Here is a 26,487-nt window from a genome sequence, read left to right as displayed (position 1 = left end):
TTGAAACTGCATCTCCTTCTCTTCCTGCTGCCACCGAGACGAAGAACTGATTAGTCTTCCTCAGTGGTCTGGTTCTTTCCATGTAGACATGACCGCTCTGCGTACATCTAGTGTGTGCAGAGTCCTTTCTCCCAAATTGGAAGGATTTTGAAAGAAAGTTGGTAGTTCTATAGATTGGTTTACGTGGAATTTAGAAATAAAATTCGGAGCAAACCTAGGGTGAGTGCGTAGAACCACTTTATCTTTGTGAACTGTAACGAAGGGGTCTAGAATAGAAAGAGCCTGAAGTTCACTTACTCTCCTGATGGAGGTGATAGCTATTAAAAAAGCAGTCTTAAGCGTGAGGTGTTTAAGAGATGCTTTGTGCATGGGTTCGAATGGAGAGCCCATGAGTCTGGTAAGTACCACATTAAGGTCCCATCCGGGAGCTGGGTCAGCTATCGGGGGGTGTATTCTCTTTACTCCCTCCATGAAGGCCTTTATAACAGGGATCCTCCACCACGACACTTTGAGTTGGGAAGTGGTGTATGCAGAAAGTGCAGCTAGGTGGACTTTAATGGAGTTAAACACTAGACCTGAATCCAATAGGTGGGTCAGGTATAGGACCACATGTGTGGGAGAGCAGTCAATAGGGTTGATGCTTTTACTCCTGCACCAGATGACAAATCTTTTCCACTTGCTAGAATAGCAGTGGCGAGTGTTCGGTTTTCGGGCTTCCCTGAGGATGTCCATGCATCTTTGCGGGAGTTGTAGATGTCCGAACTCTATGATTTCAGGAGCCAAGCTGCTAAGTTCATGTTCTGGGGGCATGGATGCAGAGTCCTGCCTTTGTCTTGAGACAGCATGTTGTACGGGCAGGGGAGTTTTACTGGGGGGGATAGAGACATCTCCATCAAGTGAGCGAACCATGGTTGTCGTGCCCACATTGGGGCCACTAGTATCATGGTCACTTGTTCCTGGTGCATCTTGTGCACCACTTTGTTGAGAAGGGGAGTCGGGGGAAAAGCGTAAACAAATTTCCCTGACCATTGCATCGACAGACCGTTCCCCTTGGATTGGTTCTGGGGGTACCTGGAGGCGTAACTTAGGCATTGTGAGTTTTCCAGGGTTGCGAACAGGTCTATTTCTGGGAATCCCCATTGTGTGAAGACGTCGAAGACGATGTCTTCGTGCAGGCGCCATTCGTACTCTTTGGGCAGGGGGAAATCTCTGCTGAGACTGTCTGCTAGCAGATTGAGTTCCCCGGGTACATGTAGTGATAGTAGGAACATGTCCTGTTTGAGAGCCCACTTCCATATATTCTGGGCCAGCTTGGACAGGCCTGGAGAGTGGGTGCCCCCTTGCTTGTTGATGTAGTACATGGCTGTGGTGCTGTCTGTAAGGACCATTACTGTTTTGCCTTGTAGGTGTTCCTGGAAGGCTCTTAGCGCCTTGAACACAGCTAGTAGCTCCAGTAGATTTATGTGTTTGGATGCTACGTTCGGAGTCCACACTCCGTGAGCAGTCTGATGGGATAGGTGCGCCCCCCATCCTGTGAGGGATGCGTCTGTGGTTAGAGTGGCTTCCGCCGCGGGTGTGGCAAAGGGTTTCCCTTTTTCCATGTTTTCCTTTGTCCACCACCGTAGCGAGAGAACTAAGGCCTGCGAGACCACAACTAGATCCTCCCATAGTCCGCTGGCCTGACACCACTGGCTGTTGAGCCACTCTTGCATTGGGCGCATGCGCAGGCGCGCGTGAGGTACCAAATAAATACACGACGCCATCATTCCTAGCAAGCGCATTGCTTTGCGTACCGTCACCTCTCGACCGGTTACATATTGAGGGATTTGAAACAGCATGTTTTGGACCCTCTCTTTGGAGGGGAAGACGAGGCCGTCCTTTGTTTGAATTAGAGCCCCTAGGAATTGTTTGATTTGACTGGGGTCTAAACTGGACTTCTTTTCGTTGATGGAGAAGCCCAACTGGAACAAAAGGTCTACTGTCTTTTGGGTATTGGAGAAGCATGTTTCGTAAGAATCCCCTGTTATGAGCCAGTCGTCGAGGTAAGGGTAAACTGGGATGGACAACCTGCGCAGGTGGGCCGCTGCCACTGCCAGCACCTTCGTGAATACCCTTGGTGCTGATGCTATGCCGAAGGGTAGCACTTTGAACTGGTAGTGTTTGCCCTCTATCATGAACCTGAGGTATTTTCTGTGCGCTGGCAACATTAAAATATGAAAGTATGCATCTTTCATGTCCAATGTTGTCATGTAATCTCCCTGAGAAAGCAGTGGGATTACTTCCTGTAAGGTTACCATACGAAACTTTTGGGGTTTGATAAAGTTGTTCGCTGGGCGCAGATCTAATACAGGGCGCATGGTTAGATCCTTTTTGGGTACAAGGAAGTACACTGAATAAATACCTTCCGTTACCTGAGATAGAGGCACGACCTCTATGGCTCCTTTTTCCAGTAGTTGTTGTACTTCTTGGAGAAGGATGGCAAGATGTTCCGGTGTCATGCGACGTCCCCTCGGGGGTCTGTAGGATGGGGAACTGTTGAATTCGATACAGTATCCGTGGGCTACGGTGGACAGTACCCAACGGTCTGACGTTATCTCCTCCCATGCAGGAAGAAAGGATGTTATCCGGCCCCCGACCGGTGTTGCATGGGAGGGGACGCGAATCTTCGCGTCACTTGGAGTTGTTGGGGGCTTGGGAGCCTCTGGGGGTGGATCCCCGACCCCTCCCTTTGCCCCGGCGTTGGCCTCTTTGGCTGTACTGCCCACTATTGGTTTGGTAATTGGTGGCAGGGTATTGCTGATGTTGATTTTGTTGTTGGTGTTGGCGTTGGCCACGAAAAAAGCGTTTGTTGCCATAGCCGCGCCTGGTAGTGGGCTTAGAGATCTGGTCGAGAGTCTTGATAGTGTCGAACTCTTTTTTAGCCATCTCTAGGGCTTCATCTACCGCTTTTCCGAAGAGGTTAGCGTCCTCGACAGGTTTATTTATCAAAGACGCCTGTGTCTCTGGTTTAAAGTCTGAGTTGCGCAGCCATACATGGCGCTTTAGGAGTATTCCTTGTACTAAGGAACGTCCTGCTGTTTCTGCCGCGTCCAGAGAGTTTTTAACAATGCTCTGGTTCACTTGGGTTCCTTCGTCAATAGTTGACAGTAGGCGCGTACGTAAAGGCTCCGGTGCTTCCTCGGCGTCTTTTCGCAGTTTGGCCCACTGCGCGTCTGCGTAGCTTGCAAGCAAGGAATTGTTGTTGGCAATTCTTGCTGAGAAGGCAGCCGAGGAAGTAACTCTTTTTGCAAGGGCATATAGCCTCTTGCCCTCCTTGTCAGGGGGTGCCTCACTGGTGGAAAGTGGTACCCCTGCCCTCTTTCTAGTATTAGAAACCACTAGGGAATCAGGAATGGAATGTCCCCTAATGTAGAGGGGGTCTGAGGGTGAAGGAGTGAAAAGTTTTTCAATCCGTGGATTGACCCCTCTGATCATAGCGGGAGTGGACAGCGAAGGTATGATCCTTCTCTTTACTGAAGCGAGGAGTGGAATGGTCTGGCTGACCGGGGGTTTTTCCTTAATCACTCTTTCTACAAAGTCCAATTCTGGAGAGAGTTCCCCGGTGTCGAGTTCGAAATGCGCTGCTGCTCTGCGCAACAGTGCATTGAACGTCGGCTGATCGTCAATTGGAGACGTGTTCCTAACTGGAGAATTGTCCGGAGGAGTTAGGTTTAGGACATCAGTGTCGGAATACACTGATGGTGATTGCCAGGGGTGTGAAGGTCCCTCTTCTGGGTTAACCCCGAAGCCTTCTTCTATAATGTCTGTTCTGTCTTCCAGACATTCCTCCTGGTTCTGTTCTTCATTGTCCATGAAATCATCTTCTTCCTCGAAGTCTTGCTCCTCCCCAGTGAGGTCATATACATCTTGGAAGTCTGAGGCTGTGTCCTGCTGGGGATCGACTAGCCTCGGATTTTTGGCCCTGGGGTCCTCCTGAGGCCCTTCTCTGGTCCTCTTGTGTGTTTGAGAGGCCTGGGTGCTCATGAACTTTTCCATCCTCTCCATACAGAGGTGGAGTCTTTCCATAGTTTCATGGGGTACCCCAGAGCGGTCTGGCGGGGGAAACATAGGGTTATCTAACTCGAAATGGCTCGACCTCTCCCAAAGCGTCGAGGAAAGTGTCCCGTCGCCCTCCGAAAAACCTTCTAGTGTGTCGGGAGACTCCCTGCCTGAAGGGGGTAGTCCCTGCTTCCCATCGGGCTTTTTCGGCGTATCCTTTAACTTATGCGTAACGCTCGACGAAATCTTCGGCGTACGCTTTTGGGCGTCGGCTACAGCGATCCTTGCTAAGCTATCGGCGACTCGCTTGTCGGCGACTCGTTTGTCGGCGGAAGCTAGAGTTTTCGACGCTATGGGTATCGAACGCTCTACGGCGGTCTGCGCTTTCTGTTGATGCGCACCGGCCGATGGTTTGGTGGCAGCGCCCTTGTTTGCCGAAAGCCCAGTCGCAGGTCGCGGCTGCGGTTGCGAGAGGGGCTTCGAACCCGAACGGTCCGAGGAGGCCGCCGGTGGAACCTGCGTCTCCTTGGGCGCCGAAGGTCTTTTCGACTTCGCCGAAGAAGACCCGTGGGTTGTGTGTTTATGTGGATCTTTGTGTGCGTCTGTGTCGCCGGGGTGTTCATCCCCATAAGCAGGGCGTGAGCCGAGCCCGTCGGGGCCGGGGACAGACGACGAAGCGCGTAAGCGCTCCTTAGAGGGGGTTTCGACTTCCGTAGCGGAGGTCGTGTTATCGCGTTCCTCGTCACTGTCGGTGGTAGCAGCGGCGGGTGAACCTTCGGCCTTCGACATCGCGTAGGCCGCCCACCTTTTAACCCTTCGGTCTTTTAGAGTTTTAGGCTTCAGAAGCCGACAAGCCGCGCACCTTTCCTCCTTGTGATCGAGGGGCAAGCAGCGGTTACACCGTGAGTGCTTGTCCTTCCAAGTGAATTTGCCTTTACAAAGTGGGCAAAACCTAAACGGTGTCCTCTCCATAGCCGAGGCAATAAATCGCGATAAACACCCCAAGGGAAAGGAAGGGGAAAGGGAAAGGCATTCTCAGAAAAGACCCAGAGATGTCCCACGACCCCACTCTCCCTACTGTATATGGCCTGCGAGGCCAGGCCACGTGTTCGGCAGCGCCGAAGGATTTCTTCCGCTCGACCCTCCGTCGAAGATTCTTTTCGGCGGAGAACAGCTTACAACTGCGTCGAGGGAGGGATTATTAATATTAGAGAAAAAACGACCAAAGGTCGAGGAGTTGCAATGTCTCTCGAGGAGCTCCGCGTGAAGGCGACCAGAAGCTGGGCGGAAAAAAACAATCTGAGGGACCTCGACGCGTGAGGGATTGTGGGTACAACGCACGTCACTATAGGGATAGTGTTTCAGACACGCCTTGTCGACGTCCCCTTTTCGACTACGAAAAACAAAATGCAATACTCCGCAGTGACCACTGGATGTCGGACCTATGCACAGCATGTGATTCTAAGCAGATTAACAAACATCAGAAATATATATATATAGGAAATAACGAGTGCGAGTGTGTGTCCACACCCCACTCTCCCTACTTGCAGGGCCGAGGCCGGAGGTCTTCCGAGGCCCGGGCCGAGGCCGGAGGCCTTCCGAGGCCCAAATCAGTCGTGCAGTCTCGACGGCTGTTCATTCTTCGCATCGGCGTTGATCTTCAGATCTCTACGTGGAAGTTAAAGAACAGGGAATTTTAGATCAATGACAAAATGGCTGAAAGCCAGGGAACTCCGCAACTATGCTTCCGACAAGTATGGCGGAAAAAAACAATCTGAGGGTCCTACATGCGTGAGGGATCATGGGTACAGTGGACGTTACACTAGTGATAGCATTACTAGCACGCCCTAGCTCGACACCCATTTTCGAGTTTCGAAAAACTAATACTCCGCAGCTTCCACTAGATGTCGGCCTATGCACAGCATATGATCTAAGCAGACTCCACAAGCCTCAGAAATATATACATAAATCTCAATCACCAGAAATTACTGATCTTACCTCTTCAAACACCTACTTCAACAAGGGCCTGCCACTAGAAAAATGTCTCAAAGAATTTGGTCATTACAAAGCTTGGATCCCAAGACTGATACAAATGTATGCCCTTTGGTCTGACAGTAGGGTTGAATGTGGTCCTGCAGCATCCCAAAGGAGTGCATACAATAGTCCAAGTGACTACTCATTAAGGATCCTACTAGAACTGTACACTTGACCAGTGGTTATTAAGGGGCAGATATCATGTACCCAGATGATATATACAATCTAGTAGAAATGGTCTGGAGCTTTACCTACTGTAACATTCAAGTATTTAACCCAAGATAATTTGACAAGTTTACCAAAAATCAGGGAGAGATGGTGCGTTGCCAGAGAATGTCTTAGTGTCAGCAGAGTTTCCTCCAGATTCCAATAATTAAGAAGAAGCCAGACAGATTATCCAGGCTGAGATGTCCCCTGGTCTCTATGGATGTATGGTGAAACAGATTTCAGTTGAGCTGCAACTGCTGTAGGACAGTAAAATTAAGAGGTACGTTGTATAAAAATAAAAAAAAATAAAAAACTTCTAGAATGGTGAAAATGACTATAAAATGTAGTGTAACTGTTAAAGTAGCGGTACTCTTCTCCCAATTGCTCTCACTTACTTCGACCTCTGAGGATTAAACCTGATTGCCCACGAATGCAATCTCCAAAATGGTAGTCAAAAGCTATTGATTGAAAGAAGGGAACTCTTTCCTGGCTTTACCTGAAGACTCAAAGGCCATGAACAGGAAATGCGAGCTACAAAACTGGTCTGTTCTTCACAAATAAATCAACAGCTATGTCAAATGAAAGCCCCCTGCAGATGCAACCTTTTTGATGTGCTGGCGTTAGTACATATCTACCACAGTGGGGGTGGGCGGGGGTCCTAGACCTCAATCCACATCTCTTTGGCTGTGCTTAAAACTTATCTTGGTAGAATGCTCACCTAAACTTGGAATTTAAAAAAGGTGCGCAAGGTCCATGCTGCTACCATACACCTAGTCCTGCTGATGAGCCCCTATGCCATACCCATGCTAAGTAATATGGACCACAAGCCGACTAGTCTTCCTGCTGACATCATATGGCCCCTCTTGGCCTCCTATTCTCATGTTGCTCGCAGGACCTAAAGGTGCAAGCCTGTGGCTGCTCCTCAAATGAGGGGGAAAGGGAAGAGGAGTGCCATCTAGCAGGGTGGACCAAGCAGGGCTAGTCCGGGTAAGGGTGCCCAAGGGCAAGTGCTGCCGAGGGATGCTGGGTGGGACTGGTAAGAAGAGTGGTTGGGCCTCTGTATGACCCGACAGGACCAGGCCCCAGTCGCAGCAGCAGAGGGACATTAGCACGGGAGGGGGAGAGGTGAGAGTAGAAGTGGAAAGTCTTGAGAATTTTCTGCAATTTAAGAGGACCCGGCTCAAGTCCGATGGGGGGAGGGGGGGAACGCTGTTCCAGAGGGAGGAACCTGCAAAGGAAAGGGATCTACCTCGCGCACTGTGCTTGCAGAAATGTCTAACCTGCAGAGAGTTGCAACCAGCGGGCCTAAGAACTCTAGCAGGGAGGTATTTAGGGAGGAAAAGCTGGAGGATGTAGACTGGTCCCAGGCCCCAGACAACCTTGTGGATGATGCAAAGGGTCTTGAATTGGATCCTTGCGTTCACCGGTAGCCAGAGGAAAGATGTTAGGCATGGAGAGATGCAGAAGAAAGAGGCAGGTTGAGGAAGAGACCATTGCAGTAATCCGGCCTAGAGAGAACCAGGGCTCTCGATACGTTGAGCTTCTGGGGGAAGGTGAGAAAGGGAGAATGCCTGAGGAGGTGGAGCTGAAAGTTGACTTCTTTGCAATGTCCGCAATGTGCAGAGAGAAAGAGGCGTCAAAGATAATCCCAAGGTTTTTTGCCTCACAGGTGGGTCAGGGGAGGCGTTCCAAGGAGGGTGGCCAGAGGGTGTGGGGGGGTTGAGGGGCCAAGGAGCAGGAATCCCAATGAGAAGGATCTCCACCTTACTGGCATTAAGGCGGATTGTTGGCAAAGCACCATGCCTGGAAAGCAGTCAGGTATGAGAGAGGATGGAGTGGATGGCAGCTTAAAGGAGAGCCGAGTGTTGTCTGCATAAGACTGGAAATGAGGGGAGAAGGTGGAGATCAGGTGGGTCAGAAGGGACCAGGTAGATGTTGAAGAGCCATGGCGATAGGATAGAGCCCTGAGAGACGCCACAGGTAGAGAGTGAGGTAGAGAGTGAGGTGGACGAGAGGAAAGGACCCATTTTCCCTTAGGAGGGGCTGCTTGAAAGGAGGTCAGCCACGCCAGTGCCCGGTCCATGACACCAAGGGCATCATGGAGGCGATGAGGATGGAGTAGTTGATGGTGTCAAAGGCAGAAGATCAAAACATAGGGAGTGTTCGAGTCAAGGGGCCTCATCACGACCCTGGCTGTAGCGGCTGCCACCGGAGTAGTTTTTTTTTACGGCACCCTGGAATGGGCAATTACCGGGGTATTACAAACGCGGCGGAGCCGGTAATTACCCATTCCAGGGCGCCGTAAAAAATTCTTGCCCATCCCCATTCGAGCCCCATAGGGCTCAAAGGGAATGGGGAAGCCGGATGCACCGGTGTAAGTCCAGAAACGACTCTAACCAAGTATAGTAGGTATATTATGTTGGCCGGAAACCAATCGCATCATAGGACCAACATCGCAAACAGAATAGTCAGTAGAACCACAGGGCGTCCATCTTGTGTAATATCCGCCATTTGCTTTTTTCCTTTGTCAAATGCTTTGCAAAATGTATCATATTCTGAAAGCTCATACACTGTGCGAGACCATAGCCCGCATGTTGAAAGATCAACACAGACAAGAATGCCAAGCAGTACAGAAATACATTGTTTTCCTCCCTCACAAAGTCCTTGGAGGCAAGCTGAAACAGCATTTAATCAGCGGTCCAGGTGCCGGCCTGTCTCACTAAAGCTGTAGCAATAGGCAGTTAAAGCATGAATTATACTCTTCTAGAGGTCCCCCTTCGCGGATCTTCCTCAGAACAGGCTGACCCCTAGTTCACGAATAGACGATAACATGCTTTGGAATGTGTCTCTCTCGCAAACACGATATCCTTGCTGAACAAGTGCTCTATGTTCTTTATAACAAAGAACCATGTCTGCAACTGTTGCCAAGTATAATAGATTGAGTAAGAAACTTGTCATAATGTGTCATTTGTCATAATTGTCAATCACCGAACCCTAGCTCAAGAAGATACATTATGGGCGGTTTTGATGTGCCTTCAAAGATTGCAGGTTTGTATATATGTTACTGCTTGAATGATGTTCGCACTCTTGCGTCTCACGAGGTCTGGGAGACGCACGTTGCGAGACGTTAGACCCAGTCGGCCCACTGAGCATATTTTGCAATAAACCATAGTACTTGGAAAATCGAACCTCGGGTCTGTCGCATCACTAGTGTATGGTGATTGTGCCTTAGTTTCCATATGCAGAGGGTCTTCAGGGCCTAGCACCGGCACCATCCATGAATGGTGCCGGTGCATCCGACATGTTCTGCTTGCGAGTGCCTGTGTGCCCGCCAGGTCTGACCCGGTGGGCACACAGGCACAACTTGTAGTCTGCCAGTCCAGAAACTACGGTACCGGCAAGCTTAGCAGTACTGTAGTTCCCAGACCGGCAGACTCGTAATGAGGCCCAAGGTTTGAGAGCAGGTCTTCACTGGTGTTCAGGAAAGGAGTTTCCACTCTAAAACCGGACGGATGGCCATGGAGACAGTCAGACATTGGTGGCGGGTCAGTTGGGGGATGGCCAGCTTCTCCACGAGTTTGCCCATAAAAAGGGTGATAGAGATAGGGCGATAGTTAACCAGGCAAGAAAGGTCAGTAGACTGCTTTTAGGAGCGGGTGGACAAGAAGAGTGCTTGAGAGGTTGTTGAAAGGAGCCGGTTGCAAAGGAATGGCTACAGAGGTCAGCCAAGGCTGGGGCGAGAGAGAAGATTTGTCCTTGATGGTGCTGGACGAGCATGGGAGCACCTGTTAGAGGAGACGTTCATAGAGTGTACAACTCTTAGAGACCTCATCTAGTGCAATGGGAGAGAAGAGGGAAAGATTATGGGAGGGAGTGGAGGGAGGAGGCCAAGGGAGGCATGAGAAGAGGGGTCTAGGGGGGGTGAACAGATGGACAGGACGTCCAGAGTTTGAGGAAAGGTGAGTGGCCAGTACAGACGGCCTGGGAGGGAGGGGGATAGAAGGAGACTGCAGTATGCTGGGCAAGTTCCTTGCAGATTTTAAAAAGTCGAGCCGTGTTATTGGTGGTCCTAGAGATGCAGGCTTGGACATGCGCCCTCTTCTTGGAGAAGATTGCGAGACAATATTGCCCTTTGAGTAGGCTGCAGGCCAGTTTGTCAAAGATGAACTAGATGCCTGCCACTTCCACTCAGCAGCTTTGCACTTGTGCTTCAAAGCTGCCAAATCATCCCACCAGTTCATTTGGCGGGAAGCTTCATGCGAATCCTCATGAAAGGGGCAAGGATGATCAAGCTGTTAGAGATAGAGAGATGGAGGTTAGCTAGAGCAGAGTCAGAAGGAGTATCAAAGGAAGGTGAAGGGGAGATGAAGGTAGACGCAAATGCATCGACTGACTGAGAAGGAGGCTTGCAGTGTGGGCATAGGCATCGTCAGGGGAGGACTAGGTGGGAGGAGAGAGTGGTCAGACCAGGAGAGGGGGGTAGTTGGAGGGTTGGAAAGTGGGATGTCTATTGAGATGAGAGCATCAAAGGTGTGCCTGGGAGAGTGGGTAGGGGCAAAGGGAAGGATAGTGAGGGAAAGTTGCAGAGATCACAAAAGAGTACAGTAGCCACATCCAGAGATTCCAGATGTATGTTAAAGTTCCCAGAGAAGATAACTGGGGGAGGAGGAGAGGTCCCTCCAATCCGAGAGGAAGAGAGGTGGGTCCGGGGGGGCCTGTAGATGGTAGCAAGAGTAAGGGAGAGGGTAGGCGAGACAGACAGCCTGCAGACGAGGCATTCAAAGGGTGAGTAGGGTTGAGTGGGGATGATGGTGGCAGGAACCTACCCAGGGAAGATCAAAGTCACTCCACCACCAGGCCAGGAGGGTCTTGTAGCCATCAGGGACAAGAGTGTCAAAAGCAGCGACAGAGCTGGCCTAGAACCACATATTGGTGAGGGCAAGGACGTCAAGATCAAGGTCTTCACGGATAAGACAGATATCAGAGGAGTGTTTGATCGAGCACAGGGGTGGTGTGGCAAGGGGGTAGTAGTGGAGGGGAGTTGAAGAGAGACAGAAGACACCTGTCAAGAAGGAATAGGTTGGGCTGAGAGCCCTGAGCCATGATCGTGCCATTGTGATAGACATTAAAGATGCACCTGGAAAATGTAAAGTGGGCCAAGAGCACTTCCCATCTGGTGCCACCAGTAATGGGTGTGGAAGGGGAGAGGACAGAAGCCATATGGGGGTCCATAGGTCAGAAGAAATAACTGCAAAAAGGTCAGTGATGGTCTGTCTGGAGGAAGCATTGATGTAAATGCCTGCAATTGGCAGACAGGTTAGGAGTGGAATAGAGAGGTGAGACGGAGAGCACCATTGCGACAAAGAAAAGGGGGTGGGTGGTTGGAGGCAGGGGAGGTCAGAAAGCACTGTACACAACAGAATTTCACCAGGCGGCCAAGCAGAGAAAATCATTTAACGCCTTAAAAATGCCCACAATCAAAAATCATGAACACATTAGAAATGCTTGGATTTAGAATGTCACTTGCTACAGTAGGAAGCCCTTGAGCCAGAGTGTCAGTAGACACAGTCAGATGGGAAGCAACAAGAGTTGGGGGATAAAATGAGATCTGAAAAGTCGTTTAGGTTTTGCAGCTGCTGTGGGATCGACTAGGAGTAACAGGAGAGAAATAGCAAGGCAAGTCAGATTTGTGTGTTGCAAGGAGGGCGAGAAGCAGCGCTCACCATGTTTGACTTAAAAGTACCAGAGCGCCATGGGTTGCCCCAATGAAGGAAAAGCAGGAAGGCAGGATAGGCAGCGTGTAGCAAGGTGGATTACGGCAGTTAGGCCAGACACGGGCCTTTGTGCAGGCCTTCGTGTCGGTCGCCTGCCGGCTCCTGATTGGGCCCGATGTTAGGCTGGATGGCTAATCCGAATACAGGCAGTGCAGGCATCCGAACACTTGAGTGCTCAAGGAGAGGCGGTGGCCACGATGGAAGATGTACATTGGCAAAAGCACTGCAAGGCCCAACCGGGGAAAGCAAAGATTACTGCAGGCATCTCGGAGGGTAAAGGGGAGGGCAGCTTCCCAAAAGCAAAGCCCATCAGGGCAAGTAAAAAGAAATTCAGCGTTCGCCTCCACGCACACACGATACTAAATGTGACAAATTAGGGCTTACCTCAAGTTCGGCTGTGAGGTTTCCTCTCCCCCTGCAGCCCTGTGCAGGCAGCTTGAGGTTTCTTTTGGCCGTGATGAAGAAGTGAGCCTAACCTCCCCAGCACAGTCACTTGTCTTGACAAGTTCACAAGGCCAAACAGGATATTTACTTCCCTTGGCCTCTCACAGGCTTTGTCTTACCCCATCATATATTTTACATTTCTTACCAGTTACGAGCTTTTCTTTGTGTAGATTTCTTTCCTTTCGTTCCATTTTTAAGTACTGGCCACCCGGTAACCTGCTCACCTCCCCCCTGTGCTTAGCCTTTGGCGTTGCCTATTCTCAGTCTGCTTTGCCAAATTGGCTTGTTGGCCACCCAGTTAAGCGCAGTCTTGCCACTGTGACTCTCCTTGATGCACGATTCCCACAGCGTTCACTTGGCAGGTAAACTGCTGCATTACCTGCTCGTCTTGGTGAGGTGGGGTCAGCCTCACTGCCGCACTGCGTCTTCCCATTAGGATTGTCTCCCCCTAACATGGTCCTCCCTCGAGCAACCACCCCTAGAGCCGGGATCAGGTAGCGGCTGCCCTTCCCATGCCATATGGGAAGACACTTTCCTAGGGCAAATGGTGGTGACATTGTTAGATTCATCATACCTCCCTCTGATCATTCACTGCCATTGTATTGATGGTCCCGTTAGAGGACCCGTGGGCATCATGTGTAATCTTCGTCTGGGCCACACAAACAATTCTTCAGTGGGCGTATGGCCACACTTCAGTCATGCAGTCATCCATCAGCAGGCTTCTGGTCATCAAAATGGAATCTGTAGGTCTTTTGGTGGCATCAGACTCTTCAGCTGGATGGTTGCCCCTTCTTTCACTCAGAGACCCATAAATACAAATGCACCTTTCACCAATAACCAAGATTAAATTACTGGATTTATCCCATTTGGTTTGATGGCAAGCTTTATTGAACTTCTTAAAGTCCCTAAAAGATCATGAAAGAAGGACTTGTGAGGCTTAAGTACGCGTTTTCGATGTGGTCCTGGTTCTAATACTTGTATGTGGTTTTATGAATTGTGACAGTGAACCGGTCAGTTTCTACTGGTTTTAACTGTCAATAGGGTGCTTTCTAGACACCTTTACAGTTTGACTATACAGTAAGTGAAACTATAAAATTAACAGATTACAGGACTACAAATACTGAAATGTATTCAGTGTTCATGAAACATTGTACGATATTCAAAATGAAGGTTGTGGTAATGTGCGACCTTGATACCAGCCCTCTACCCTCTTATGAGAGAAACCAAACTGCTATGTCATGCTACTATACTGTGTGCTTGGACAAACAATGGACAACCAGAGGGCTTCAGAAAAATCTTTAGTCGTGAGTGGACAACCGCTCAGGAAGATGCAGTGCCTGGAATCTCCAGAGCATCATGGGAAGGTCCATTGAAGGAACCAGTGATCTGAAAAATGGCTGATATCAAAAGCTCTTATGCAGCCTGTTGAATGAAAATCCCGACCCCCTCACTGACCCAATCCTGCATTGGGCCTATAAACAAAAAGTAGCTACAGTGCCTGGTGTACAATATCCAACTACCCAGTCCCTTTGAACATTGGATGTCAATTGACTATGTTCCTGGAACGTCAATGCATCTAAAAAGGTCCTCCCCTTCATGTTCCAATACGCTCATTTTCAACTTGTTTTCCGACAGGAATCCCAGGACTCCTGGAGCAGAGGGCAAGCAGACCAGGGACTATGCAAGTTGAACAAGCAGGGAGCACCATGGATTACCGACCCATGAAGAGCAGCCAGGAGAATCTGGACTTGACTGTCCTGTATCCTGAATGGTATGGGGGAGGAGGGGGACAAGTGGGTTGTGAGCAAAAAGGAGCGCAGCCAGGATACTTGTCAATCAGCGAATCCGTACTGGTAGGCCAAAGAGGTTAATCAGTAGACTGAACAGTTTTGGAAGGTGTGACTACAGATAGATTCTGGTGAGGGTTTCTGCCTGTATCTGGTCTACCACCCTGATAGAGGCGGCCGACTGGGAAATAAGATGCTATACATCTCCACTCAGAGACCCAGAGTGAGATGCATCTCGAGTTGTCTCCATCCCAGGTGTCCCTGTTCAGATAGGCCAGGGTGTTGTAATTTCCCAGCCCTCATTCCAGGGAGAAAAGTTCTTCAGAGATTTAATCATTACCTTAGCTAATCACTAATTCATAGACCTCTTGGAATCCTGCAACAGCCAAAGTACCCGGCTAGTTTCATTTTCCATCAGTGCTCCCCATCCCAGAACTCTAGCAATACACATGATCAATGCTGGAACCTTAGCAAGTGCAAGAAACCCCCTCTAAATATGTTCACTTGCTTTATCCTCCACTGTGGGTACATCCCAGATAGTGACACTGGAATGATGGGTTTAAGTCCAGTGATCTTGGGGACTGCCACCTTTGACGCAGAGCCAAACTTAGAGCAAGTATTGCCCATGATGTGAAAAATACACGAGGCAGTTAACCCGTTTTATCCCCACACACAAATACTGGTGAGTAGTCACTTCCAACTGACCAATAGCTTTGACCGTTCCAGCCGCAGTTGGGTGGCCCATTTTCCAGAAACATACACCCGCATTATGCTCATACCAATATAAGGAGTCAAGGGAGACTTGCTGATGTTCAGCCTTAACCAGTGTCTCATTAGCAAGGGGGTACAGGGGTGTGTCCAGGAGACTCTTGCAGCTGTCCGGCATCAACTCCAGCGATTGGCCCGACCAGGGCCGGATCAAGATCCTTGTGGGAGCTTCAACCACTGGACCGGTGGCAACAACCAGTCCCAACGCCTGTTCAAGGATTCACACCGTCGGTAGGGTTTCTGAACCATCTGGTGGACTGTCCAGCCTTCGCTTGGGCTACCACGCTGCAGCCATCTTCATTCCAAGTACAGCCTTGAAACTTAGCAGATCTATAGTTTACACTACAAGTCACCTACCAATGCATATTTAGCCATCTCACTTAAAGGGAAGCTTTGCTGGGACTGCAGTGTTCGTTGCTGTGCAATCGCATGCCACTAATTGACTGGGGTGACCACAGGCTTCATCTCATGTTGGATCCCCGTTCTGGAAGCAGACTGAACAGTTTGCTTTGCAACCCGACATACTCTCAGCTCAAACAGTGACAACTGCGCTCACAACCCCTAGGCCTTCTTAACTGAACCAAGAGCAGAAGATGTGTCCAAAGGATTCCAGAAGACTTGCAGTGGTATCTCAAAGACTCAATCACAGGGGTATGTTAACATACCAGTTTCTGTCCTCCTTTGAGTAACATTGTGCCTACACATCCTGACCCTAGCTCACTCTGGCCGGACTTCTGGTGGTGGATCCTGAGTTAAGGATAATTTCTTGGTGAATAAGATTGAGTTGAGAACTTTCCTGAAGTTTACTAAATACTAATCTAACTTTGAAAACTTTCTAAAAAGCACCACCACAGCCCACTGCATCTTTTCTGAATAAACCTTCCCTGAAGAAGCTATACTTTGGAACTTGTGATTTTTTAGCACAAGGCCCAAAACCATCTTGGGGTTGGAATGGTCAAGATCGAGGGAAGTTGTTATGGTGCTGTTCTAAAGAGTTCTGCCCATTTCACCTTGCATGCGACTACTTACTTGTATTGCAAAGGCAATTTATGTGTATTCAATTATATATAAGGTTTTGTGTGACAATATTTACCTATGATTTTGTGTAACTAAAGGCCTAATAAATAACCATTTGTATGCATTTACTGTCTAAAATGAATTATTGGGTGTTGCTCTGTGTGGACGAATTGTACCCTAGACCAACACGTTTCCTGGGATTAAGCCTTGGCTTCTCAGTTCCCTGATGTTGATTGGGTTTTGCCAAAGTGTCTGCTCTACGTTCACTATGATAGGGTGGCCTCCCAAAATCCTCCCACCAGGGTTGAATTTGGAAATCCATTTGAACAATGTCCTTGACAGATTATCTTCTATGGACTCTTATGAAGCGCCCTGGATGAGCCAATCACTATAATCATAAAAACAGTATTGTCATGGAGAACTGACACCAGTGGAGGGGAGTCTTCATGAATACTCGTAGAGCCACTCAGAGGCTGAAAGGGAGGACAAATGGAAATGCAGAGACTCCATGGTTAAGTAAACATTTTTAGTTCCAACTTCGTATAGTGATGTGGAAGAAACCAATAATGAAAGCCTGGAGTGAAGCCAGACAGTCCCCTTTGGAAACCAAGGGGCAAACCTTTGAAGCACTTCAATATTTACTTTGACAGACAAGCTAACTGGTACACTTCTATGAAAAGGGAGAAGAAAGAAAAAAAAAAGTCCCCTTTTGAGATCAAAAAAATGCAGCAGCATCTCATGCCTCCCTGCAGAGGAAGATCCAGTACACCTAATATGGCTGTTATCGCCTTGGCCCTAGGGCCATAATAAGAGATTTCATGTCAAGAGGAAGAGGGTGAATTTGATGCAGTACACCTTGGGGACAACAACGTACACAAAGATCAAAAATGTACTCTACCCACTGAAAACCAGTCCAGTGTGCCTTCCACCAGTCCATCCTCCGATATCCTCAACCAGTCCGTACTTGCTTAGTGGAGTGGTCTGACTTGAGGGATGGCAGCCAAGTTAGTATACTTCATGCTTTATCAAAAGCTTGCTTAGTTGGAAGGAAGCGCAGGTTCTAGACCTGGCTGGATGAATCCAGTATTTCCTTTGAAAGGTACAAGCATGTTCGTCTTCCGTTGAGGACCTTTAGCACCTTGTTCTCCTGTTGGGCTCCTTAAAGTTGCAAACAATGGAATGGGATTTTAAGTACAATGTTGTTCTGTCGGGCATCTGTCTACCAATCCCAGATATGAATGTGCCTCCTGGCAAAAACAGATGAGCCAATCGTTAAAAGCAGCCAAATGAAGCCCACCAAAAGCCTGGTCCGACAACAGGTGTGCCAGCTGGTGCATAGTTTCTAGGAGGGAGACACTAAAAACACCCCTTCTTCAATCCAGGAGTACTGGTCCTGGGTGTCATTCAGTCGACTATGGCCTGTAGAGTAGGTACATGTGTTAGTTTTCATGGAAGGGTGAGCCCTTGGATTATTCTATGTGGCATCAACCTTTTAGTCCACCACGGCCATCGTGGCTCCTTCAAGGGAGTCCACTTCCAGGGAAAAGGGAAGGAGGGAGGACTCCTCCTTTGCCAGCAGGCAAAACTGGCAATTACTCTAGGTAGCACAAGCTAGTTGGTACCTACCATTCCTTCATCACCTCAGTGTGGGTTGCAGGGATCAGCGGGGAAACCCTCCGTGGTAGTCTCGGTGGATAGTGAGTCCAGTGGAAGGGATAGGTTTATCCTGCCCGGCAAAGTCCATACATTGGGAGACATTCACATACTCCCAAGAGGCATTTGCGCCTAGATTTATCCTGGGATTCTCCTTTGAAGAGGAGTCAAGAACAGTGCCAGAAGGATGGGGCTGCATATCTTCCGTATTTTATATGCAGCTTGCCATAAAATGTTCCTTCCTAGTCATGCTTAGGATGTCTCAGATTCTGATGGAGAAGGGGTCTTTTGCTTCATACTTAGTATAATGTGGAGTTGGGCGGGGATGTGGACCACATGGAGTCAATTTTAGAGTCTAGCAACAAGTTTCCACAAAATAGAGCACTCTATGAGTAATGGCAGGCAACAGAGAACTGAAACAATGTATACCATATAACATTGGCACACAGGCTCCTGCCTGTGGGGAAAGTGGCAGCCCAACTGAGTAATCATTTGCAGACCCCCACCATCTAGCAGGCACCAACATTGTACCAACTGAACTTTTCCTCAATCCATTGCACCTCATCTCAGCGAAAATAAAATTAGCTGACCCTCATAGCACTATTTCCTCTTTCATCCACCAAGAAGAAATAGTGGGGTGTGTGCAAAACTGACACCAAGTGGATACTCTTGAAAGGGAGAGGTCTTTGTCTGGATGGACAGTAGGGCGGTGAGGGGGAAAGGAGGATTAGAGTTGTATATCCAAGATAGGAAGAATTACAACAAATAAAAATAGTATCCTATGGAAAAGGTGTGCGACATGGGTGTAAATGTGCCGGAATCTTGAAAGGTTAAACATTCTCATGTTTATTACCCACCTCCTACCAGTCCTAACAAACAGATTACCTAACGTTAAACATCACTAGAGCCCCACTCTTCCTTATCCAGTTGCCTTTGTCCCTCCCTCTGACCACCTACAATATTTTGCACCAATGTGCGCTTGATGTGCACAAGAGTAGCTTGGCTGGCGGCATCACTAAATAGTACCCCAAAGGATTGGGCCTCTTAAAGTGGCACAGTTGAGAACATTTTCATGGAGTTCTGGGCAGATGTCTCTAGGAGGCCCCTTGCTCTTAATGACTGGGATGAAGGAGGGTAGGACTCAGGACTTTAAGTACTCAGGACATTAAACTGCCTGCAGGCAAGGGTTAGGACAGAGCTGAAAGTGTCAAGAATCCCAGGGGGACTTGTAAAACATACGTAGTGAGCATCATCAGTTATTGGAGCAATCTGGAACTTTAGGCAGTACTCCCATTTAACAGAAGGGTTCACCACTCACTAAAATAGCTAGGCTTCATTTTACCAAAAAAATAAATAAAAATAAAAAATAAAAAAAAAAAGAACTCACAAGTTCCCTGGAGCGAGGGACAGACTGGGTCAAGAAAAAAACCAGAGCAACAAAATGAAAAAAAACTGAATGGGCCAACTAGACATGGACAGATGAGGAGGAATCAATCACGTCATGCAGGAGATTGAGGCTGGTCTGCAGTGAAGGGTGTCAGCAGACATCGGTCAGCCACTTGCTTAGAGTTGCATCTTGCAAGCACCCATCTGTTGACAGAGACATTTCCAAAGACTTCCTGTGGAGCAACAAATTCTATACGAGCAGGCTGGAGCTTGACCACATGGGTGCTGCAGTGGGTCTCATAGGAGAGACAGCTTCACCCCGGCAAAGTCAGTCGTGTTCACAATCTTCTGTGATATACCGCTAAACAGCACCATACTGCACCTACAGAGCAATCAGGCACTGGAGTCTGATACGAAGGGCGGCACAGCATTCTCAGATACTACCAAAGCAGCAATCTATCTTGCCACAGTGTCATGCATCTTTTTTGTATTACTGTGCTGGAGTGAGTCCTCCATAGGACGACCCCTTCAAACAATACAAATAAATATTGACCAAACCATTAGTTGTGGCCGATATACAAGCACTGGTATATCATCTCCAGGTACACCTAGCATTCACCAGCTACTGCCATCATATACCTGGAAAGTACCATCACAATCTATTAATAGTATGCGTTCCGTCCTTAAGGAGCCAGGGGACAGACGACATTGCCCTGGCGGAGCCTTTCCACGAGGGAAAAACAGCAAGTGCCTATCTATACGTACCTTCTAATTCGGCAAGACACAGAATCTCCGATGCAGCAGAAAAGCTCGTGAAACTGGGGTTTGACCTGCTCAAACTAGCAGGCGACGCTCCAGAACCTCCAGCTGGAAATAGGGAAGAGGTGGTTGGGACACTGAAATCTCAAAAACCTCATGATCAAGAGAAACTGTCACAAAGGGGCTCGGAGAAAACTAACTCAAACACGAGTAAACGCAAAAGGGAGCCGATCGCTTGGACAGCCATACGTGCAGCAGTTCTCAGACTTCATGCAAGACAGCGGATTCTCCGCTTTCTCAGGCCAAACCCATAGGAGAACGCACTGAGAAAGGCCTTTCTTGATCTAACCGATCGACTTCAGGACCTGAGATTAAAAATACAGAGAACCATAATGCAAACTTTTCCATCAAAAGACACAGAAGGAGCAACTCTCATCGCAGACCCCCCTGGCTCAACTGTGGTCCTGGCTCCCCGAGGCACTAACAATCAACAGAAAGAAATAGCAACCCGCTTGGGCCTGTTCATTGGGTCCTCATGCCGGCTGTACCACCACGAAGGAAGATCTGTCACTGGGGTCTTGGAATACCAGGGGCTTTTTGCACCAGACTAAGGAGGGGGGCCCAAACCTAAGCTTACATGACATAGTATGCCTACAAGACTCCTGGCTTCAGGAAAAGCCAACAATGGACGGATATGTGGTTACCTTTGCCCCAGCAAAAAAAGGGGGTTTTGGGAAGACAGTTCTCTGGCTTGATAACAGCAATTCGTTCTGGCTCAGGGCTACACTTCCAGAAAACATTAAAAACAACTACATACCTGTTGGCCATCACGCTTCGCTGGGAAAAGTACATCGGAGAAAGTTACAAGTCAACGCCACGTACGCTGATGATCATAAATGTGTACTGGAATCCCCTAGCCATGATCGATCATACCTTCCTTTCACTGATTGAGCAAACCATTGACAACGCTCTTGCAGAGTGCCCAGAAGCCTTAATTATAATATGTGGCGACCTGAACGCCACCTGCCCGCAAACTGACGATCTGATCGTCACACAGAATCTCTCCTCATCGAGAGAAGAAAGAGGAAGCAAGTGGCAAGCACTTATGAGATCTAGAACTTTACACAACGCAGGTGATCTGTTCTTAAGACACAACCGTGTCCCGACCTGGGAGAGGGGGGAACTCACATGCTGACATCGACCATATTTTTGTGAGCACTCCGCTTGTGGCACTAGCAATCTCTTTTGACGTAGTCAAATGCACTCCTAGCGATCATAATCTGCTAAGCCTAAAGTGGAAATCAGGCCCTATTCAAAAAATAACTATGGCAATGCAAGTGGAGATCAACAACCAAAATAACTGCCTTAAATTATCAACAGATTCTCTGGAAAAGATCACCCGGCAATACCAAAAGGGGGGCATTAAGACGCCTAAAGAATGCCCAAGTGCTCCCTGATTACCAACCACTTCTGGTCCCATTCACCTAGTCGGTAAACATGGCCAGTCGTGAAACAAGATCGCACAGTCATGTATACTGTGCGACACTGGTTGAGAAGCGACAGGAATTGAGGTTATTGAAGAGGACCACAAAGATCAATCCCACCTCGGGAAACCAAGACCGCCTGCGTACAGCACATACAATCAAGTCCTGGATCAGGCACTATTGTTTAAGTTTGCACCAACAAGATGCCGACTCAATGCTGAAACTTGTGAGTGGCCATTATCCACGCGAATTTTGGGCGTGCTTGAGATCAACAGCTACATCGCCTGAGTTACCTCCATCAAATAATATTGAGGAAAAAGTTTGGATGCTCTTTTTTTAAACAACTTTTTGATGTGCTCACTGTGCCCTCAACCCAAGGGGAATCCAGTCAACCGGAACCCTGGATAGACCCGAGTAACAAAAAGGAGATACTAAAAGTTCTTCGTAAATTGAAATCTTCGAGAGCCCCCGGCCCTGATGTCATCACTAATTTTGATCTAAAAAAAAAAATAGAGGCCTGGTGAATCTTGATCAGCGAAATTTTCAAACGCTGTAAGGAGTCAAAATCAATTCCGTCGTCCAGGACCACAGCCATCGTGGTCCCGATATACAAAAAGGGCTGTAAAGAGGAACCCAGAAATTATCGACCCATAGCCTTACTAGACACTATTGGCAAGGTTTTTGGGGCTCTCTTGTTACACCACTTTCAGACCTGGGCAAAAACTGCCTCCTGTACAGACCCGTACCAAATGGGATTCACAAAAACTCTGGGACTTCGGCCAACATCAGGTACTTGAGCGTGCTAAAGAGCAAAATCATAGATGGCGCGCCGCGAGTCTTTATGGCCTTCATTGACCTGGCTGAAGCCTTTAAACAGGTCAATAAAGAGATTCTTTGGTTAAAACTGAAACTGCCCCAGCAATATAGCGCAACCTATACGCACCCTCCACAAAAACACCAAGCTCTGAGTGAAACTGAACCAAACTGGTACGTTGTCGGAAGAAATCCCAGTTGGAAGAGGGGTTAATTAGGGCTGTCCATTAGCCCCGGCCCTCTTTAAAGCATATATGGGCGATTTCAAGGACTCAGAATCAACCATTCGCTCCTTCCCGCCTACTATGGGCTCACAGAAAACCACACGTCTACTCTACGCAGACAACATGATCCTAATGGCCCTTACCCCGATTGGCCTTCAACGCCAATTAGACCATTTGGCTTCTTACACACCTGCCAACGATTTGCAAATTAACATGGCCAAAACTAAGATACTTGTGTTGCAAAAATCACATCGTCGAAAGGAAATATTCTGCTGGTTTTTGGAGGGAGCTCCCCTTGAAAAAGTCCAACACTTCAAATATCTGGGAGTGAGCCTAGACTGCTCAAGAACAAACACAACATTGCAAGTGTCTCTACTGGAAAAAGCAAAGAAATTGGCTGCGCAGGCGCGTGCACTGGACAACAAATTTGGCAAATTTTCCCTGATGCCGATGATTAGATTCTACCGCGATAAGGCGGTTCCCTCCCACCCCTACGCCACCGAGGAACTCCCGCACACACCAGCGAAGCTATGGCCAAGGCTTGAAGGCTATTTTTGGCACACAGTATTGGGCCTGCCAAAATCATCATCAATGCCGTTAATCAGGAGAGAGCTAGATCTGTTATCGCTGGGAGCGACAATCGAAATCAAAAACATGATGTTCTACAGGAAAATCCTACTACCGGATTGCCCTACTATTCTAAACATAATTAGGACAGAAGCCCTGGGCACCGGATGGAGTGTGTTGGAAAAATGGGAAACATCGTGCAAACTAAAGCTGTCGGAAATCCATTTTTCCAAAGAGGAACTCATTCGAAACCCTAACAAAATAAAAAAGAAAACGGCAGAGTGGGATTGGATTATGACTCCGGACTGTGCAGCTGCAGCAAAATCCACAAGCCACTTGCCTCCACACGTGAGCAAACTGAACGGTGTTCCAAACTATCTGTACAAATTCCCTAATAAAACAGTCAAAAACCTGTTTTTTGAGAGCTCGTCAAAATCTTCTCGAAACTCAGGAGATCTTGGCTGTCAGAGGACAAAGCAATTCAAACAGGTGCTGATTCTGCCAAAATGCCAATGAGATCGAAACTATTCGCCATTTACTGCTAAACTGCCCCGGCGCAAAGCAAATCAGAGAAAAGTATTTGTTACCACACCCATCAACTCCCCATAGTAAAGAGGAGGAACTATGGTGGGGCAGGCTAATGGCCGGTGAAAGGACTGCTTTGACTATAGCAGCAGCACAGACGCTTAAATACATCCTACCATTAGTCAATTAATGTGTAAATTCTTTGTTCTACTTCTTTTGTAAAAATCATTCATTTGATTAAAACAAGGAAATAAAATAGTATGCTCGGTATTGCCATTATATTTCCAGTAATGTAATCAGTACCCTTGCACTGAATCTACAAATGCTACCAATCATTTTTATTATTTTTGTTCAGCACTGGCCCTATGCAAAAGGTATTGTAGCGCTGTACAAAGTTCATAGGTTGAAACGGGTAGGAGGAACCAAAGCGTGTGAAAGATGTTTTATCTGTGCGCTGCCCTAAACCATAAAAGTGGTACGAAGCACCCGTGTTCAAATTTGGAACCATACAAATAAATAAAATCCCCAGGTAGCCACCCCATTTGAAGGTTTTGGTATGAAAAACCCCAGAACTCGCATCGTGGGCAAGTATTGCCATCAGAACCCAAGATTTTGGGGTTGTAGTGCTCAGTCAGTGTGGCATGTGGCGACAGGGTGGTTAGTGCTGGACATGCATTTGTGTACAGAGCTGCGATTAAGGCAGTGCAATTGTAGTGCTGTGGTCAGTGTGTGAAGATGCGGCCACTACACTCTATACATGGATTTAATTTAAAAAAACTTGTATTCGATGTTTCAACACAGAAAAGCCCCATTGGGTTAGGCTGGGGAAAGTCTCCACTCAAGCATGGCCAGACTATTTCCTAGAGAGAAATGCCATCTGCAAGCTCTGCATCACGCCTCATATAAACCTCCCTCTCATGAGGGTTTTACAACACCTAGGAGCCAAAACCCAAAAGACACCATTATCAGGATGAACCTGCTGGCACCAAGAGACAGCCCTGCTGCAATCTGCAAACCGTGCGAGGCTGATGTGGATCCGGTGTTTAGGTAGGCTCCACTCACAATGCCTCGTCACCGACTTACTCTGTCCCAATAAAACTGCAACGGTTGTTCAATACAGAAGGAGCTAATAAGTGCTGTTGTGCAGCTCCCCAATTTTCGTAGATGGTGCATGCAGAGGGCTGGTGCGCCCAGCTGCAGCCTATAAACCAATAGGCATTGGATGGAAAATGTTTATCTGAACAGGCCGGTGTGGCAAGTAGGGGTGGACTGGGAACCAAAAGAGGCCCTTGAAATAATGTTCAAAGTGGCTCCATAGTACATGTTCCCATAGGAAAAGGGTTGTGCTTGTTGAGAATATTTGGAAATACCACACAAGAAAGGCCCAAGGTGCAGAGGCCTACCTGGAAATCGCCAGAGTACCCTATAGGCCAGTCCACCCTTGGTGGCAAGAGCCACACAAAGACAGGTGAATACTGTCACACAAGCATACCAGGTTATCCCGCCTTGTGCACATCAGTAAGTCTGCACGGCCTAGTCTGTAAACTTTGCAAAGCAGTCGCACTGCCCATCCCACCCCCGAACACAAGCTGCTCTCATTGCCCTAAAATATATTTTGTGCAAAGTGGAGCAAGCCCCAACTAGTTACACCAAAACTGCCCCAAGAAAAAACAAAGGGTCCTTTTGGGAATTAGGTTCTTTCAGTCGGGGGCCAAAATCATGATTGCCAGTTGTGAAGCAAGCTAGGCAGAGGGGAATCACAGAATCCTCTGTTAATCAGCGACTTGCCCTACACTACAGGAGCAAGATTTCCCTTTTGGTAATCCAACCCTTGCCACAGGCTAATCTGGATCTCCTGCAGCCCTGCACAGCCCACACATCACGTCAGAGGGGTGTAAATGGAGGTATAGGATTGCATTATAGCCTTGTGATCTGGGCTGAACGTTATACATCCAGGGATCTTGTATTATAAATCAGTACTTCACTTGTATTATAGTACAGTGCATGTCTTTACCAAAGATAAGTCAAATTGCAAACAATGTTCTGCCATGCCCTCTCAATGCGACACTGTCACTTACAGTTTAACTGGGTTCACAAGAGGCACTGAGATTGTCTCGGAAATTGTCATCACACTGTAGTACAGTAAACCTCAACCCAGCCAACAGCATGCAAGAATCGCATGGATGTAAAGACTTCATGCCAAACAGTAAACTCTTCCATAAAAGGTTCAGTGTAGGACAGGTTACTGAAATAGGAGCAGGACCAGGAAGACATTTTATTGGCAGTGCAAAATTGGCTACATTCCTGCTTGTGGGATATGCTCAACGTGTCTGGAAGCCCTTTACCCCAATTTAAAAAATGCAAAAGGACAATTCGATCTGGCTAGGTAATAACTAACCAAGCAACAGTAAAATTCAATAACGGCATTAGAACAGAGGGAATAATGAAACCGCCATGTTAACATTGCACAATCCCTGTGTCACTGCAGTTCGAAGTTCACTTTTAATACTCTGCGTAAAGGCAACTACGTCGCTTTACGCTAATCGCTAATCGGTCTCAACATACAGAACAAAAATATTGATGTTTGTACAAGTTACATTTAGACTAATTTTCCTAGCTCAATGCCCATGCCAGGCTGAGAAATCCACATGCCACCCAACTCGCCCCTTCCATTTATCCCCACAACAGATCCAAGACGCTCCCATTTGGGGTTCAGGACCATTGCAGATGCATCTAATTATCTTAACACTCCCTGCAGGACCCCCGCAAATGCCATATGGTTGCTGGTAGTCAATGCTGCAAAAGGGTTTTTAAAGCAGCCAAAACGTCAAACAATATCCGATTGACTGGTCACGGAGTGCACTGCACCAGTTATACCTCGAACAATGTTAGGCTATGAAGAAGGCTGCCCGTTTTTAATGATTTATTTACACAAACATCAATTTGCTTTCTGTCTGCATTTATAAGAATGTAAAAACAGAAAGGCAGCTACTTCTGCTTAGTTCCT

General features: G+C 47.9%; 1 protein-coding gene across 2 annotated transcripts in view; it reads right to left on the bottom strand.

The window, feature by feature from the left end:
• The window catches only part of REEP6 (receptor accessory protein 6), a 254,556-nt gene that overhangs the window by 150,722 nt on the left and 77,347 nt on the right, over positions 1 to 26,487 (bottom strand). The gene's annotated exons all lie outside the window — the stretch shown is intronic.

The sequence above is a fragment of the Ambystoma mexicanum genome, chromosome 1p (assembly GCF_040938575.1).
Source record: "Ambystoma mexicanum isolate Mex_15411 chromosome 1p, UKY_AmexF1_1, whole genome shotgun sequence".
NCBI classification, from domain to species: Eukaryota; Metazoa; Chordata; class Amphibia; order Caudata; family Ambystomatidae; genus Ambystoma; species Ambystoma mexicanum.
Note: the sequence above shows the minus strand (reverse complement) of the source record. Positions and strands in the feature narration are given on the sequence as shown.